This window comes from Sturnira hondurensis, unplaced genomic scaffold, assembly GCF_014824575.4.
Source record: "Sturnira hondurensis isolate 20B ecotype Veracruz unplaced genomic scaffold, ASM1482457v3 Scaffold0015596, whole genome shotgun sequence".
Classification (NCBI taxonomy): Eukaryota; Metazoa; Chordata; class Mammalia; order Chiroptera; family Phyllostomidae; genus Sturnira; species Sturnira hondurensis.
In genome coordinates this window covers 7517910-7533452 of record NW_028088227.1, presented here as the reverse complement: position 1 = coordinate 7533452, position 15543 = coordinate 7517910, and positions in this window count along the sequence as shown.

The window sequence follows — 15543 nt, the reverse complement described above, 5'->3', positions numbered from 1 at the left end:
CAGGACACATACAAGAATCAAACAGTCAATGCATAAATGAGTGAGACAACAAATGAATGGTTTTCTCTCTCTCTCTCTTTCTGGGCAATAAATAAAAAATATTTTAAAAATTAGGGAAATGAGATAACAGACCATTATTACAGTGGCATGGAATATGGAATATTTAATACTTTCTGACAGATATTGACCAAGAAGCACAAACATTTACTGGTGTTATTAGCCAGAGATATAGGAGTGAGAAAGGAGAACATTGGGCACAGCAAATTTCAGGACGGTACCCATGCTGGGCAGTGACCAAATCCAGTGCTCAGTCCACTCCCCGCACCATGGCCTCTGTGCTCCAGTGGGAGCACCTGCACAGGCTGTCTCCTTGTCTCCTGCGTTTTCTGGTTTCAGGCTGGCTATGGCCAGGGGGAGACACTGGAGAGACATAGGAGGGAGAGTGAGGGAGACTCAATATTTCTTTCCTTCACACTCCACCTTAGGTGGTATCTCTGGCAGCAGGGGCATCTCTTCTGAGGGTCCATCTGCTCTAAGGCAGCCCCTTCATGTCTCCACTTCTACAGGGAAAACTGCCCTGTGGCTCAAGCTCTTGCTGGGCAGCTTCCACTTCTGTGTTCTGGTACATCTCTCCTGTGTGTCCGCAGCTGTATGGGTGATACATCGTCTTGTAGTTGCTATTCTTTAGGTTGCCTCTTTATCCTGTTTGGCTTCTTAACCCTTATTGCTGGGTGACCAATTTCCTATATAGAATTTCCTCTATTGAATTGCCTAAAGTAGTGACTAATAAGAATATCAAATGCTGTGTTCTAAGCACTGCACCTTTCTAATGGGTACAAAACAATATTCTAGGTCTGAGAGAACCTTCTAAAGAGGCTCTGCCTCAAGCAAAGCATTTTAAGCAATTTTAGTTCTGTGTCTCTAGAAAAGTCTTCCTTACATTTCCTAGTACATTTTCATCAACCCCTGCTGTCCTGTCTGTCCTCAAAGTGCATTTAGACTTTTGACTTCACTTGCTTTTTCTGAAGTACAACTTCTGATTGCATCCGCTGCTGACATTGGCCCCATCACTATTTTAGCCAGTCAGGATGTTGGTGGTCTGCCTCCATCCTTCCTGGTACTGCCCATAGTTGTCTGTCACCTTTGGTATTCTCAGTGACAGTATCAATATTTGGCTGAAAATTTTCCATTTTCTACAGATTACAAATTTCTTTTTTTTGAGATTTTATTTATTTATTTTTAGAGAGAGGGGTAGAGAGGGAGAAAAGAGAGAGACACTGATGTGAGAGAGAAGCACCAATCAGTTGCCTCTCGAATGTGCCTTGAGCAGGGACCAAACCTGGAATCCAGGCATGTGCCCTGACCAGAAACTGAACTGGCAACCTTTTGCTTTGAGGGATGACACCTAACTAACTGAGCCACACCGGCCAGGGACAGATCACAAGTTTTGGCCCAACAGAGGGCCATTTTGTAACCCAGTGAGGGACTCAATGGAAACCTGCCTACCAGAGCACCATTGGATTGGCCATGACCTATTTTGCAACCAATTTAATGACTTCATCATAATTTTATAGCACAAAGAATCAGAGTAACCTGTGGGAACATGAATTGTTTTCCTGGCGCTATTTCTGGACTGACACATGGCATTCACAGAAAAAAAAATATCTGGCCTCTCACTGAATTGTTTTGAAGACCAAAAAATAGATGAAATATAATAGTAATAATCGGCTGCTGGATTTAAATATGCTATCCAAGTCTTACAATGATTCTGTGAGGTGGCTGTAATTCCGTGTGAGAAGACCCAGGTGGACACAGTCCAAGTTACTTCTCTAAGGTTGTATAAGAAGTAAGTGGATTTGGAATATCTTGGAAATCCAACCTATTTTTTCACCTTCAATGCCCATATCCTTTCCGCTCTACCTTTTATGCCTTTGGATGTGAAACGATTATTAAAATGTTTTAGGGGGAAAAAGTGGTATGTGCTAGACAAATTCTGAAGCATAGCAGTAGACGTCATCTTTCTTTGACTTAAGGCTGTCACATACCAGAGAAAATAACCGACAGATTAACTGTTCTCTGTAAACAGCTGACATACTTGACAACTTTTTGAGTTATTTCCTTTCTGAGCCAAAACATTTTACTTTTTTATTTTTAAGATTTTATTTATTTATCTTTAGAGGGGAAGGGAAGGAGAGAAGGAGAGAAATAGCAATGTATGGTTGCCTCTCGTGAGTCCGCTGCTGGGAACTGGCCTGCAACCCAGGCATGTGCCCTGACTGGGAATCGAACCACGATTGTGTGGTTCGCAGGCCCGCGCTCAATCCACTGAGCTACACCAGCCAGGCAAAACATTTTACTTTTGAATCTGTGTTCATCTCACTTTCTTTGGCTATACTGCCTTTCTTCTCTGGTCTTTAGCAACAGACCCTGGTGGGCGCAGGAGTCCACTTGATCCCTTGAGTCTGCACACAGACCCACTGGCCGCGCTGATCCACAAGCCAGGTGTGCAGTAAACGGTGTGAGGTGACAGTTCTCTGCCACTCAAGGTGATGTAGCTGTTGGCGGTTTGCTTTGAGAGTTCAGTGAAATGCATTGGCTTAAGTTTCGCTTTTCTTGTATCTCGAAAAAGGATGCTAAGAACTTTCAAAGATGCACTAAAACAGTCACTCAAATCTTTTTTTTCCCATATTTTTTACTGCACTCTGAGTGCTCCGAAAATGTGTTATGTTGCATTTTACCACAGTTTTGACTGTCATTCTGCTTCCTTCACATGTTTATCGATGTTCAGTCAGATTTTAGTTTCAGACTGAAGTGCACAACACTGATAATGTGTAGACATTAAAAAAAGGAATATTTTTTGCCACTGGCTTTCTGGCATTGTTGAAAATTCTCATTCCATATGTCTGTCTTTTTTGAACATGCAGAGAGATTAATAAAGATGGCTTTTTAGCATAAAATTATGAAAGACATATTAAGAGTTTATCAATGACTGTGCACTGTCAGCTTAGGCTTAATGAGAGCACTTGGCTTATGTCCTCATTTTTTCAGGGAGAGAAAACAGCTGTTGCTTCCAGAGCTCCATAATAAAACATTGATTTCAGTAGGGCATTTATTAGCTACCAATGACAAAATTGCAAGTCTCTTGACCACATACTACTTTGTCTTTTTCAGAATTAGATGAGAAGGATGGGAACATAACTATTACCATTTGCTAGTCCTGTTCACTTTAGAAATTTTATTGAAGATTTTGCTATATTTTATGCAATAAAGTACTTCTGGAGCAGTGTGAAATGGGAATTATGTGAAAATGGGCATAGACAATCTGTTTTCTAATTTTGTTGAGTCGCCTTAGATGGTTCACTACCATACCTAAACATACCTTGCACATTCTGATTTGTGTTCACAAGTAACCTGAGTTAACCATGGAAGATGAAGTACCCATTGGCCGATCCTAGCTGGCACAATGGCAGTGTATTCCCAGCTGCTGCACTGGAAATAGAGAAGTGAAAAAAAAAAAAAAAAAGCAGTGATACCCTAGAGGGTCAGGTGGAAATATGGAAGAAACTGTGAGGCATTTCTGGAGTGACTGTTCAGAGACTAATAATGAAGGCCCCCATTGGGAGCACAGACTAATCCAGCAAGGAGGTCAGCAAACTCTCTTTAAAGGGATAGTCAAAATTTAGGTGTAGCTGGCCATATGATCTCTGTCGAAGCTATTCAACTTTATCATCATAATGTGAAAGTAGCTGTAGACAATACATACATGAAATGAGTTTATCTTTGGTAAGTAGTAGACTTCAGGGTTATATAACTTATTGAACAGTTTTTTAAGTAAATGTGTATTAACACTATTTGTAAGGTGGTGGAAGTGGAAAGAACGGTGCCGTATTAAGATAGTTCCCCAAGTATTTTAAGTGGAGATTTGGCAGTAACCATGCCACCTCATGAAGTGAGAGTGACTTGGGTCTTTTGGACAAAGGGCATTTATTTTTATTTCATCCTGTTTATTGATATGCAGTTACTCCCTACATAATTTTCCTACCTTTAGTTGCTCTTTCTGGTGTCTCAAATTTTATTTCCAGGTTTTATTCCCATTATATCACTATCTGCTCTAACCTTTAATATTTCCTCATCACTTACAGAATAAAATACAGTTTCTTCAGTCTCTGTCAAAGATTTTTGCAGTGTGAACCCAATCTGTGTCCCTGGTTTTATCTGTCGCTCTCCCCCACATCGTAAGTTCCTGCCGTTGGGTGACATTTGCCACACCCATGGGCATTGGCCTCTGTGCTTCTGCTCTGTCTAGCTCTGAAAAGGCCACCTGCATCTTTGAGTCTTCAAACAAGGTAATGATATTACAGTGCTACATGTAATTATAACTAATGCTAACAAATTAGGGAACTTACCTTTTCCTCGCAAAAAATAAAATTTTAGGCCTTTATTTAATAGGAAAACAGGGTAGTTCCAAGTTATAGCAATTTAAAGTGTTCTGTTTGGCCCAGTTGAGCTTAGGCAGTATAATAAAGACATAATATTGATTTTTAGCAAATTGCAGCTTTCTGTGATTTTAGCAAATTGCACAGTTTTCTCTAACACATTCCCAGTGTGAAACCACCCTCCTGTGAGGACTATTAGCTCTTCTCCATAAGTTATGAAGACTTTGGAATGATGGAATATTACTGGTATTTGCAATTTAAATAATAGGAAGAATAATTATATCTAAGATGTAGATGTATTGAGTAAAATAACACAAAGAGCTAGAAACATTTAGGTTTGTGACCAAATAACACTTTATCTCTGCAAAATAAATATGGGTTAATTTTAATGATGGAGTTCTTCTCCTCTTCCCATTCTGAAATAGCTTCAAAGTTCAAAAAACCTAATTCCAAAACCCAACATATGAGCATCAAACTGCAATTTTTTGTAACACATAACATTCCTTTCTACCTAGCTAATATAATTTTGATTTTGTAAATCCATATATCACTCAGTAAAGTCACTACTTAAATCCTTATTACACTACTGGCCGTCTTCTCTGTGGACTTGACTGCACATTAAAACTAACATCTAGCTCATGGGGCAGCTAGCAAAAAGCAGGACCCATGTTATATTTTAGTTTCTTTCTCCTTTCAGGTGTTCCTGGGAAGGATAATACCTATTTTCCAATTATTTTAAGTATTAAATGAGGTAATTTATGTACAGTGATTGACATAATATATGAGTGCCATCTAGGATATGCTGAAGATAATGTATCAAAAACACTTCAACAAAATATAGTGGCTATAATAGAACAGTAAAAAATGACTCTTTCATTTTCCACATTAATTCCAATCAGTACATCAGTTGTCATAAACCTAACGTTAGATTAGTGTTTTCAGACCCAGGGCCTTGGTCTTTGCACTTTTATTATTAGAAGATCCTGATAGCCTTAGTCAGAGGAGACATGTTGCTTTGACTTTCGGGGTCTTGGAAAAGTTTAAGATTAGCTCTCATTCCTCTGCTGCTGACAAGTACAAATGAAGGGGCAGGGAAGCTGTGATTCTGAGTCTTGGAATTGAGTATCAGCATTCTATATTGTTTGACCAGCAGAACTTGATTTAGAGATGAGCAACTTTGTTTAAAATAGCATTTTTAATGCAGACCAAAGGAGGTGTATTATATAATTATATTTTCTACTCTGACAAATAGGGAAAATCAAGGGCATAATTGGGAAGGGGACAGTGAATCAAAGAGGTGGATAAACTGTTCAGCATAAGTTACTAAGCATTTAGTCATTGGGGAGAGCAGTTGAGAGAGGAGAGAGTGGGACAGAGCTGCAAAGCAACTGGGGATGTGAAATGGTAGGGACGGTAGATGGTGGGATGCCCAGTAAAGTTTACATATCTGTTTATTCTACTGTACCACAGACAGATCTTTTCTGATTCTCTGTGTACAGACCAGTGAAATATCAGTGTTCCAAATTCTTGTTCCCATTACACAATGCAGTTGGCCTTAGTTGGTTCTGTGTTTACCTTTGGCTGAGTAACTGTAGCTAGGATGAGTGGTAAAGTAACATTAAAAAGATTGTCACAGCCCTGGCTGGTGTGACTCAGTGGATTGTGCGAGGGCCTTCGAACCACATGATTGTGGTTCGATTCCCAGTCAGGGCACATGCCTGGGTTGCAGGCCAGTTCCCAGCAGGGGACTCACAAGAGGTAACCATACATTGATATTTCCTTCTCTCCTTCCCTTCCCCTCTAAAGATAGATAAATAAATACAAATTAAAAAAAAAAAAAGATTGTCACAGACCCGCTCTTGTGCGATGTTGGCAACTTAGGAGAAAGGGGATCATTTGGATGTGAGTATATGCCTCAAAATATTTCTACTATTCTGTTCTTAAAATACTGCCTAGCCTACAGAAAGATAAATGAAAGTTATTGCTTCCTAGTAATCTCCCTCATTTTGGAAATACATGTTATTAAAAGACCAGAGTAAGAGTTATAGCATTCTTCTGATAGCTTTCAATGTAGCCTATTAAGCACATGTTATATGCAGAGTAACCTTCAAGGGTCTCTGGGTCGAGAAGATAAGAAAGCTATGGGTGCTTCCTTCAAGTAGTGGTATGAAACAAATTCACAAATTATTTCAACCAGTAAATACAATGGCAAGAACTATCGTGAAGATGGATGTGTTTATAGGAGTTTAGCAGAGGAAAGAGAATCACATCCATTTGGTATTATAAAGCCTTTGTGAACATGGTGCCATTTGAAGTATACCATGAAAAAAACAGAGCAATAAGAACAAAAATTCAGAGCATTCTGGATGGAAGGAACTGCACGAATAAGATATGGAAAGCTGTGGAATGTGTATATAATTTAGTAAGTGATGCCGAATCTCCAGATCACTGAACATGTAAGGCAATGTTGAGAAAGCATATTGTTGAAAGGTCTGGTAACTAATTTGTCTGAAGCCCTGGAGAGCAGGGTTTCTTTTTTTCATTCTCATTTATTCTATTATAGTTGTCCAATTTTCCCCCCTTTGCCCTCCTTCACCTAGACCACCCCTGCTCTTAGAGTCCGTCCCCACACCATTGTCCATGTTCATGGCTCATTCACACGTGTTCTTTGACTAGTCCCTTCCCTTTCTTTCCACCATGTGTCCTCTCCCACTTCCCTTGGCTGTCATTCTGTTCCACGTTTCCATGTCTCTGATTCTGTTTTGCTTGTTAGTTCATTTTCATTACATCAGGTTTTGAAATCTACACATAATTTTAAATTTTGTATGTGGATGCTTGCTTCATTATTATGACACAATAATGAAGACACCCCATGGAGGGAGGAATTGCAGAATATGTCAGAGAGAACCTGCTCCCGATGGGCCTTTTCAGCCTCAGCTGGCTGCTAAGGCAGTAAACAGAGCAGAAGATAAAGGTCAGCTGCACTTTACAGGTACAGCCCATGATATTATTGATAAACAGTAACCACTGATACTAGATTGCAGAGTACCTATGAAATGTTACCGTCAAGAAAGTTCCAGTAGTGCTCTGGCCGGTGTGGCTCAGTTGGTTGAAGTGTCATCCTGCACCTGGGACTGAAAAATTGCGGGTTTGATTCCCGGTCAGGGCACATGCCTGGAATTGCAGGTTTGACCCCTGGTGCAGGTGCAATACTCGGTCCTGACGTGCAGGATCTTTGGTCCTGCTGCATATAAAAGGCAGCCCACCGATGCTTCTGTCACTAATGTGTCTCTCCCTTCTTCTCTCCCTTCCTCTCTCTAAATCAATGAAAAATATCCTCTATGGAGGATTAAAAAAAAAACATAGCTTCCAATAGCTTATTTCTATGTAGGTTTCTTAGAAGGAGGTTCTGTTGTGTTCTCTTGTAATATAACTTATATACTAATTAAGTAGAATAAGGAAACAAACATTCTTCAAAGTGCTCTTTAAGAGACATGTAAAGTGGGACAAGCATCTCTCTCTCAGAACATCAGGAGGTAAAAACCCTCTGCCAGAAGATGCTGCCCTCAACCTCTCAGAGAAAACTCAACCCAGTTTTCTGAAGGAAGAGAGAATCCTCCAACTCAGGTGTGGGAAAATCAACCCTGTTGTATGAAAAGGAATCTTTCCAGATATCACAACAATACTCAGGGGATTCTTCGGTTTAATGCAAAGTAAATAGCTCAAATTTATTGAGATTGAAGATGGTACAAAAAAAATACAAGGGGCCATGTAAATAATGAATAGAGCAAGTCTGTTATTCAGAGAGTTGATTATGATACTGGTGGAGAAAGGTCTTTTGACTCGTCCAACACAAATTGTCAAAAGAGCACTTCTGACTTGAAACTGGGAATGTGAAGACAGTGATCTGTCTCCCATGAAATGAGAGATAGCTGAGACTCTGGGCTCTATACTTGGAGGAAGGGTAGCTTGAAACTGAAATGTCAGGGGAGGTAGAGAGCTACCTTGAGGACCTTGGATCCCCAAGGGGCACACCTTGAGTGCAAAGCAACCATCTCTACTTAATAGTAATAGAAAGAATGCAGAAAGACTAATAGCTCCTTCCTATACAAACCTCCAGGAAACAATTGCTTTAAAATATGAGTAAATAACCAATGAGCAATTGTCACCATATCTAAACAATGATACCATAAAACAAAAGTAAACAAACAGGAGACATCCAAATAGCAAATAAAACATGAGCATAAGAATACTGTCGCCATAAAATACATGATAATTATTAGTCATTGTGAACAAATACACCCATAATGACTTTTACTGAAACCATTACCAATATAAAATAAGAATATGAAGGACATAAGAGCTCAGGGAAAACCCTGAGACAGCAGAGGATGGAGTATGAAGCTCTTGGGGGGAAAAGGAAAAGAGAAAGAAAGATGAATTATCATAAAAATGTATATAAGTAGTATAGTTGCTGCTAAAACATTAATTAGCATGGGGGACAATGTTGAAAAGAGAACGCAAGCCCTGGCTGGTGTAGCTCAGTGGATTGAGTGCAGGCCTGTGAACCACACGATCGTGGTTCGATTCCCAGTCAGGGCACATGCCTGGGTTGCGTGCGGGCCAGTTCCCAGCAGGGGACTCAGGAGAGGCAACCATACATTGATATTTCTTTCTCTCCTTCCCTTCCCCTCTAAAGATAAATAAATCTTAAAAAAAAAAAGAGAGAGAGAGAGAGAAAACGCTGTAAAGACAATTTTGGATGTGGATTTTAGGTGAAAGGAGTGAATATATAATGATGTCTCTAACAAGAGAACTAAAATAATAGAAAAAACTCAGTTAAGCATATAAATTACACAATACCTTTCAGAGATTTAAATTAAACATGATTGTTGGCATTATTTTAAAGTTACAAAGAAAACAAATTTATGGGAGAAAGAATATATGAACTAAACCATACTATATCATAGCAGTAAAAATCATATGTAAAATCGATAAACCAGGAAGGTAGTTGATGCTGATTATATAGAGCTGTGCTATCCAATACAGTAGCTATATTGATCTTGGCAATTTAAATTTAAATCAATTAAAATAAGTGTAAATTTAAATTTGAAATCTGAAGTCTTATTAGTGCTGCTATGGGAGTCTGTTCTGAGTGGTGTGGGCCCAGACAGGATCCACACCCACGGATGGGTTCTCCCATGGGGAATCAGGCCTGCATTGTACCTAGGCTGCTTTGAGACTTTTTGCTAAAACTCCCTCACCCTGAGTTGAGGCAGCAAACATTTACTGCATATCTTTAAAGTAACTTCCTAAAATCCATGCTAAACCTTCCAAGGATGACTGTAACCAGCTCAATCTCTTTTCCCTTTTCATTTGCAAATATCCTTCTGTGATGTGATTAGCAGCATTCTCTCCTTTGTTTCCTGTAAAAGGTAACCTCCTAAAGTGAATCTGTGCATAGTAAATGAGGACCATCACGTAATGTCCCCAGAAAAGCAATAAAAGGTTGTCAGGGCAAAGGCCCAGGTGCTCCCAGGCTTTTCTCCTCTTGAAAGAGAAGCTGTGCTGTCCCTTTTCCTCTGCAGAACTCAGTAGTTCGTGTGAATTTGTTGTGTCTCATCCACAATATTGGGGATCCCACGAGCCGGGGTCCACATCAAACCACATTTTGTGTTCAGTAGCCACATGTGACTAGGAGCTGTCCTATTACACAATATAGTATTTATAATAGGATAACAAAATCATGCATGCTACAATATGGATGAATTTTTAGAACATTAGGTTAAATAAGCCAGGCACATAACAAATACAATTTCTCATGTAAGGCACCTAAAATAGTCAAATTTGTAGACACAGAAAATAGAATTTTTGGTTGTCAAGGCCTGGGGAGAAGAGAGAATGGGGAGTTACTGCTTAATGGATACAGAGTTTCAGTTTTACTAAATAAGAGTCCAGGAGAAGGATGGTGGTTATGGTAGTACAACAATGTGAATGTATTTAATTCCACTGAATTCTGCACATAAAAATGGCTAAAATGTTACATTCTATTTGCATTTTAACACAATTTAAAAAATAAAACCAAATAAATTAAAATTAAAATTCCTTAGCTTGTTTAGGAAAATTTGACATAGAATATCAATAAACTATAAATAAAATATCTTTGTAAAGTTGGTGGCTTTTGAATACTTTGAGGTATCCAGGCAAGGCAAACAAGCTTCCTAGTAAGGAAATCGTATCAGGCTGGCCTCAGACTTCTCATTGGCAATGCTCCGTTTTCGAACATAGCATGGCCATGGCCACAAAGAGCTGGGACAAGGAATGAGTGGCCCAGGCATTTTACCAGGATAAATGGAGGTTCAAATATAAAAATGGCCAATGAGCTTTTAAACTGGAAGAAGTTGGAGAAAACCCAGCTGACTGCATGTGAGCGTATTCCCTTTCTGCTGCCTCAGTCACCCCGTGTCTGGAGATCCGTCTCATTCTCTCATATAGATTTTCTGCCAGTTCTTCTATTATCTCTACTTCTAGCCCCTGCATCCTGCTATCTCCCAATTGGCTCCACAAATTTGTTTGCTGTTCTCTTAAGATCAACTTGCCATCATTCTGAGTTTCTGTAGTTTGCATTTTATTTCATGAATACCATGGGCTCTTCTGCAGGTCCTCACTGTAATGATTATTTTCATGACTCTTGACTCTTACTAACTAAATATTTGGCTATGATACCTACCAATAGATTTTAATCCTTACTTTTCAATTCCTAGGAAAAGTATCTTTTAGCGTTACTTCTGTCCTTTTCTCAACTTCAGTGATAATTCCCTGGCTCCCAGGGATTAGTCTTTCCTGTGCCAGGTGTATTAATATGTCTATGCTGGCAACTTGCTTCGTCTGGTTCCCAACATAGGCTGAGAAACATTGGAAATGTGTTTAGGTAAAGATGATCATGATTATTATGTAGCTCAAACTCCATCTTCGTAAGTGTGTTGTTTTCGTTGTTTTACATGGAAAACGCTAGCATTAGCGTTATAGCCAGGTTGATGCCCAAGTAATAATTTCCCCACAGATGAGCAACATGACATTAAATTATTGCATACAGATCTCAGCATCAATAAAGAATAATCTATGTGAGTTTGTAAATATACATTTTTAATGTTTAGAGATGGTTTTATGAGTACATTTCAGTTTTGAGCCCACAAATTGATCTGTCAGAAAGGGGCTGTGGCATTGATGCCGTTGCTTTATTTGACAATAGTAGAATGTGATAGTATGACATAGAACAGGAAGTCCAGGCTAAGGGAAGAAGAGAGATGTAACCTAAAGCAATGTAGATGGATGTGGGTGAGGAAGTTAGCACTAAAATGCTAATTTTTTTAAGAGTGTAAGTGACCCATGTGAACTAATGTACATAAAGATGTATAAGGCCAGATTTCAACATTTTAATAATGGGGAAATATTTAGCATTATGAGGTTAAGATGAAGTTCATAAAGAAACTTTGGTGTACTGTAGAGAAAGTAAAAGGTCAAGGGTGATGATTTAATAGTCAGGTTTTCTTCAATGTAAAAAAATAATTAGACTAATGTTGACCTTGGCTCAAGAAAAAGGAAGAGGACATTTAGAAGGGAACAGGTATAAATATGGTCATAAATGTCTGTAAAATAGTTTTGCAGATCTGTTGATAACCAATATAGAGAATAAAACTTAAAAATTTTGTCCTAGATATTGGATCTGATTCACTAATCTACAAATAAGAGGAAAGGAGACATTTCTGAGGCTTAATTCATAAAACAATTTTTATCTTATCTCTCAGAACAGTGCAGGATTGGTGTTTGGCTTTCTCTCCGCTTTGACAAGGGCAGGCTCTTCTAAGGAGTATCACAGTAGTTCTGAGGTGGTGAAGTCAGCTCAGTGCTGACAGGACCATGTAAATGCCACACTCCCTTTGCAGTCACTGATTGTGCCTGGGACATTACAGGGCTAAGGGTCAGACCTCAGGGTGATGTTGTAAGTATGGTATGTAAATTGAGTTGTAATTTTAATAATAAAGGTTCCATTATTGTTCCTGGGACCACATCTCTACCTGGTATCTGTTCAGATAACTGGAGTCCTGTATCTCTAACTCAGTTGTTTAGATTTAGAAACCTAGAATTGGTGAAAGTATTATACCCGAAGAAAGCAGATAAGCACTGCAAAATCCAAAAGCGCACTCTGCACCGGGTGCACTGTCAGAGCCACAGGTGCCGATGCAGGAATGACTGAGGACTCTGGGCTTGCCAGGTGTTCCCTGGGCTTTAGGCTGTCATCTGAGCATGCTGCCTTTCACAATACCAGATGCTTGTGAAGCCGGTTATTTGGTACACTCTTTCATTTTGGGTTCCCCTGAAAGCAAAGCTCGAGATAAAGACTTGGTTACTTAGAAGATGACTTCACATAACAGGAAATGGGGAGCAGAGAGGTCATGACAAGGGAGTTTGGTGCATTACTGATGTACCTGCCGTAGGCTGCTGTGTTCTGTTTCACCAGAACCTCTGAAAAACAAAGAGAATGCCTCCAATAACTGCCCATGTGAAAAATGGAGTCTGGATATGTAGCTGTACTTGCCAGCCTCATCGGTTGTAATTCTCCCATTCCCCACATTTGCATTTCTAGGCTGCTCTTGATCACTTTGGGATGATTTATTTTCTGCCCATGGTTTTAGTTGGTAAATCTTCTCTAGCACCATGCTGAGTCACAAGGGAATCCTTTCAACAGATCAGTCATCCAATTGCTAAAAGTTCTAGTGCTATCTTAAAAATCCAGTAGAATTGGATTTTTTATTTCATTTATTTAAAAATTTTTATTGTTGTTCTAATATAGTTGTCTCCATTTTCCAGCCACCACTTTACCCCCCGCCCCCAACCTCCTACCTTATTCTTTCCTCCTTTGGCTTTGCCCATGGGTTCTTTGTACATGTTCCTTGATAACCCTTCCCCTTCTTTCCCCATTATCTCCGCCCCCGCTTCTGATTACTGTCAGTTCCTTATTTCAATGTTTCTGGCTATATTTTGCTTGCTTGTTCCATTGACTAGATTTTACTTATAGATGAGATCATATGGTATTTGTCTTTCACTTACAAATGTCTGGCTTACTTCACTTAGCATAATGCTCTCCAGATCCATCTATGCTGGCACAAAGGGTAGAAGCTCCTTCTTTGTCTCTGCTGCATGGAATTCCTTTGTGTAAATGTACCACAGTTTTTTTATCCATTCATTTACTATTGGGCACCTAGATTGCTTCCAGTACTTCGCTACTATAAATTGTGCTACTATGAAAATTTGGGGTGCTTCAGATTCTTTTGAATTAGTGTTACAGGATTCTTAGGGTATAATTCCAGCTATGGAATTGCTGGGTCAAAAGGCAGTTCTATTTTTAGGTTTTTTGAGGAAATTCCATACTATTTTTTCACAGTGGCTGCACCAGTCTGCCTCCCACAATAGTGCACTAGGGTTCCCTTTTCTCCACAACCTCACCTGAACTTATTGTTTGTTGATTTGATTATGATAGCCATTCAGACTGGTGTGAAGTGGTATCTCATTGTGGTTTTATGTTATTTTTATTTAGTTTTTGTATTGTTCAAGTACAGTTTCCATTTTTGCCCCACCACATCCCCCACCCCACCCATCCTCACCTCCCACCCTGGAACCTGCCCCCTTTGGCTTTGTCCATGTGTCCTTTATACATTCTCCTTGATTATCCTTTACCTATTATTTCTCCCCCCCCCCAACTCCCTGTCTGGTAACTCTCAGTTTGTTCATTTCCATGTCTGTGGTTATATTTTGCTTGCTTTAATTTGTATCTCTCTAATGGCTAGAGATGCTGAACATCCTTTCATATGTCTCTATGTCTTTTCTTGGAGAAGTTTCTATTCAGGATCTATGCCTATTGTCTGATTGTTTGTCTTCCTGGAGTGGAGTCATGTGAGTTCTTTATATGTTTTAGAGATTAAATCCTCGTCTGAGGTATCATTTGTAGATATATTTTCCCATACAGTTCTCTCTTCATTTTGCTGGTGTTTTCTTCAGCTATGCAGAAGCTTTTTACATTGATGAGATCCCATTTGTTTTTTTATGTCCCTTCCTCTAGGGGATATATCAGTGAAAATATTGCTGCATATAATGTCTGAGATTTTCCTTCCTCTGTTCTTCTCTAGAACTTTTGTGGTGGCATGACTTATATTTAAGTGTTTTATCCAACTTGTTTATTTTTGCGTGTGGTGTAGGTTGGTAGTTGAGTTTCATTTTTTTGCGTGTAGCTGTCCAGCTCTCACAACACCATTTGTTGAAGAGGCTATTTTTAGTCCATTTTATGCTCCTGCCCCCTTTGTTGAATATTAATTGACCATCAAGACTTGGGGTTTTTTCTGGGATCTCTATTTTGTTCCATTGACCTATGTATCTGTTCTTATGCCAGTACCAGGCTGTTGATTACCGTGGCCTTATAATATAGTTGGATGTCAGGTATGATGATCTCTCCTACTTTGCTCTTTCTCAGGATTGCTGTTGCTGTGTGGGGTATTTTGTAGTTCTATATAAATTTTTGAAATATTTGTTCTAGATCTGTGAAATATGACATTAGAATCTTGATTGGAATTGTGTTGAATCTATAAATTGCTTTGGGTAGCACGGACATTTTAATGTTAATTCTTCCTATCCATGAATACAGTATGTGCTTCCATTTATTTGTATTTTCTTCTCCCTTTATTTCTGTCAGTAATTGCTTCATATATTTTGGTGCTCCCTGACTGGGTATATATATAGTTTGAAAAATGTTATGTATTCTTGATGTAGTGTCCCCATTATCATTATAAAATGTTCATCTTTGTTGTTTGTAGCTTATTTTTTAATCTTGAAATCTATTTTGTCAGATATAAGTATGGCTATACCCGCTTCTCTGATTCCATTTGCCAGGAGAATCATTTTCTACCCTTTCACTTTGAGTCTGTGTTGTTCTTGCAGTTTAGATGTCTCTTGAAGGCAGCATATGGTTGGGTTTTTTATTTTTTTTATCCAATCTGCTACTTTGTGCCTTTTTTTTTTTTTTTTGGTGAGTTCAGTCCATTTACATTTAGGG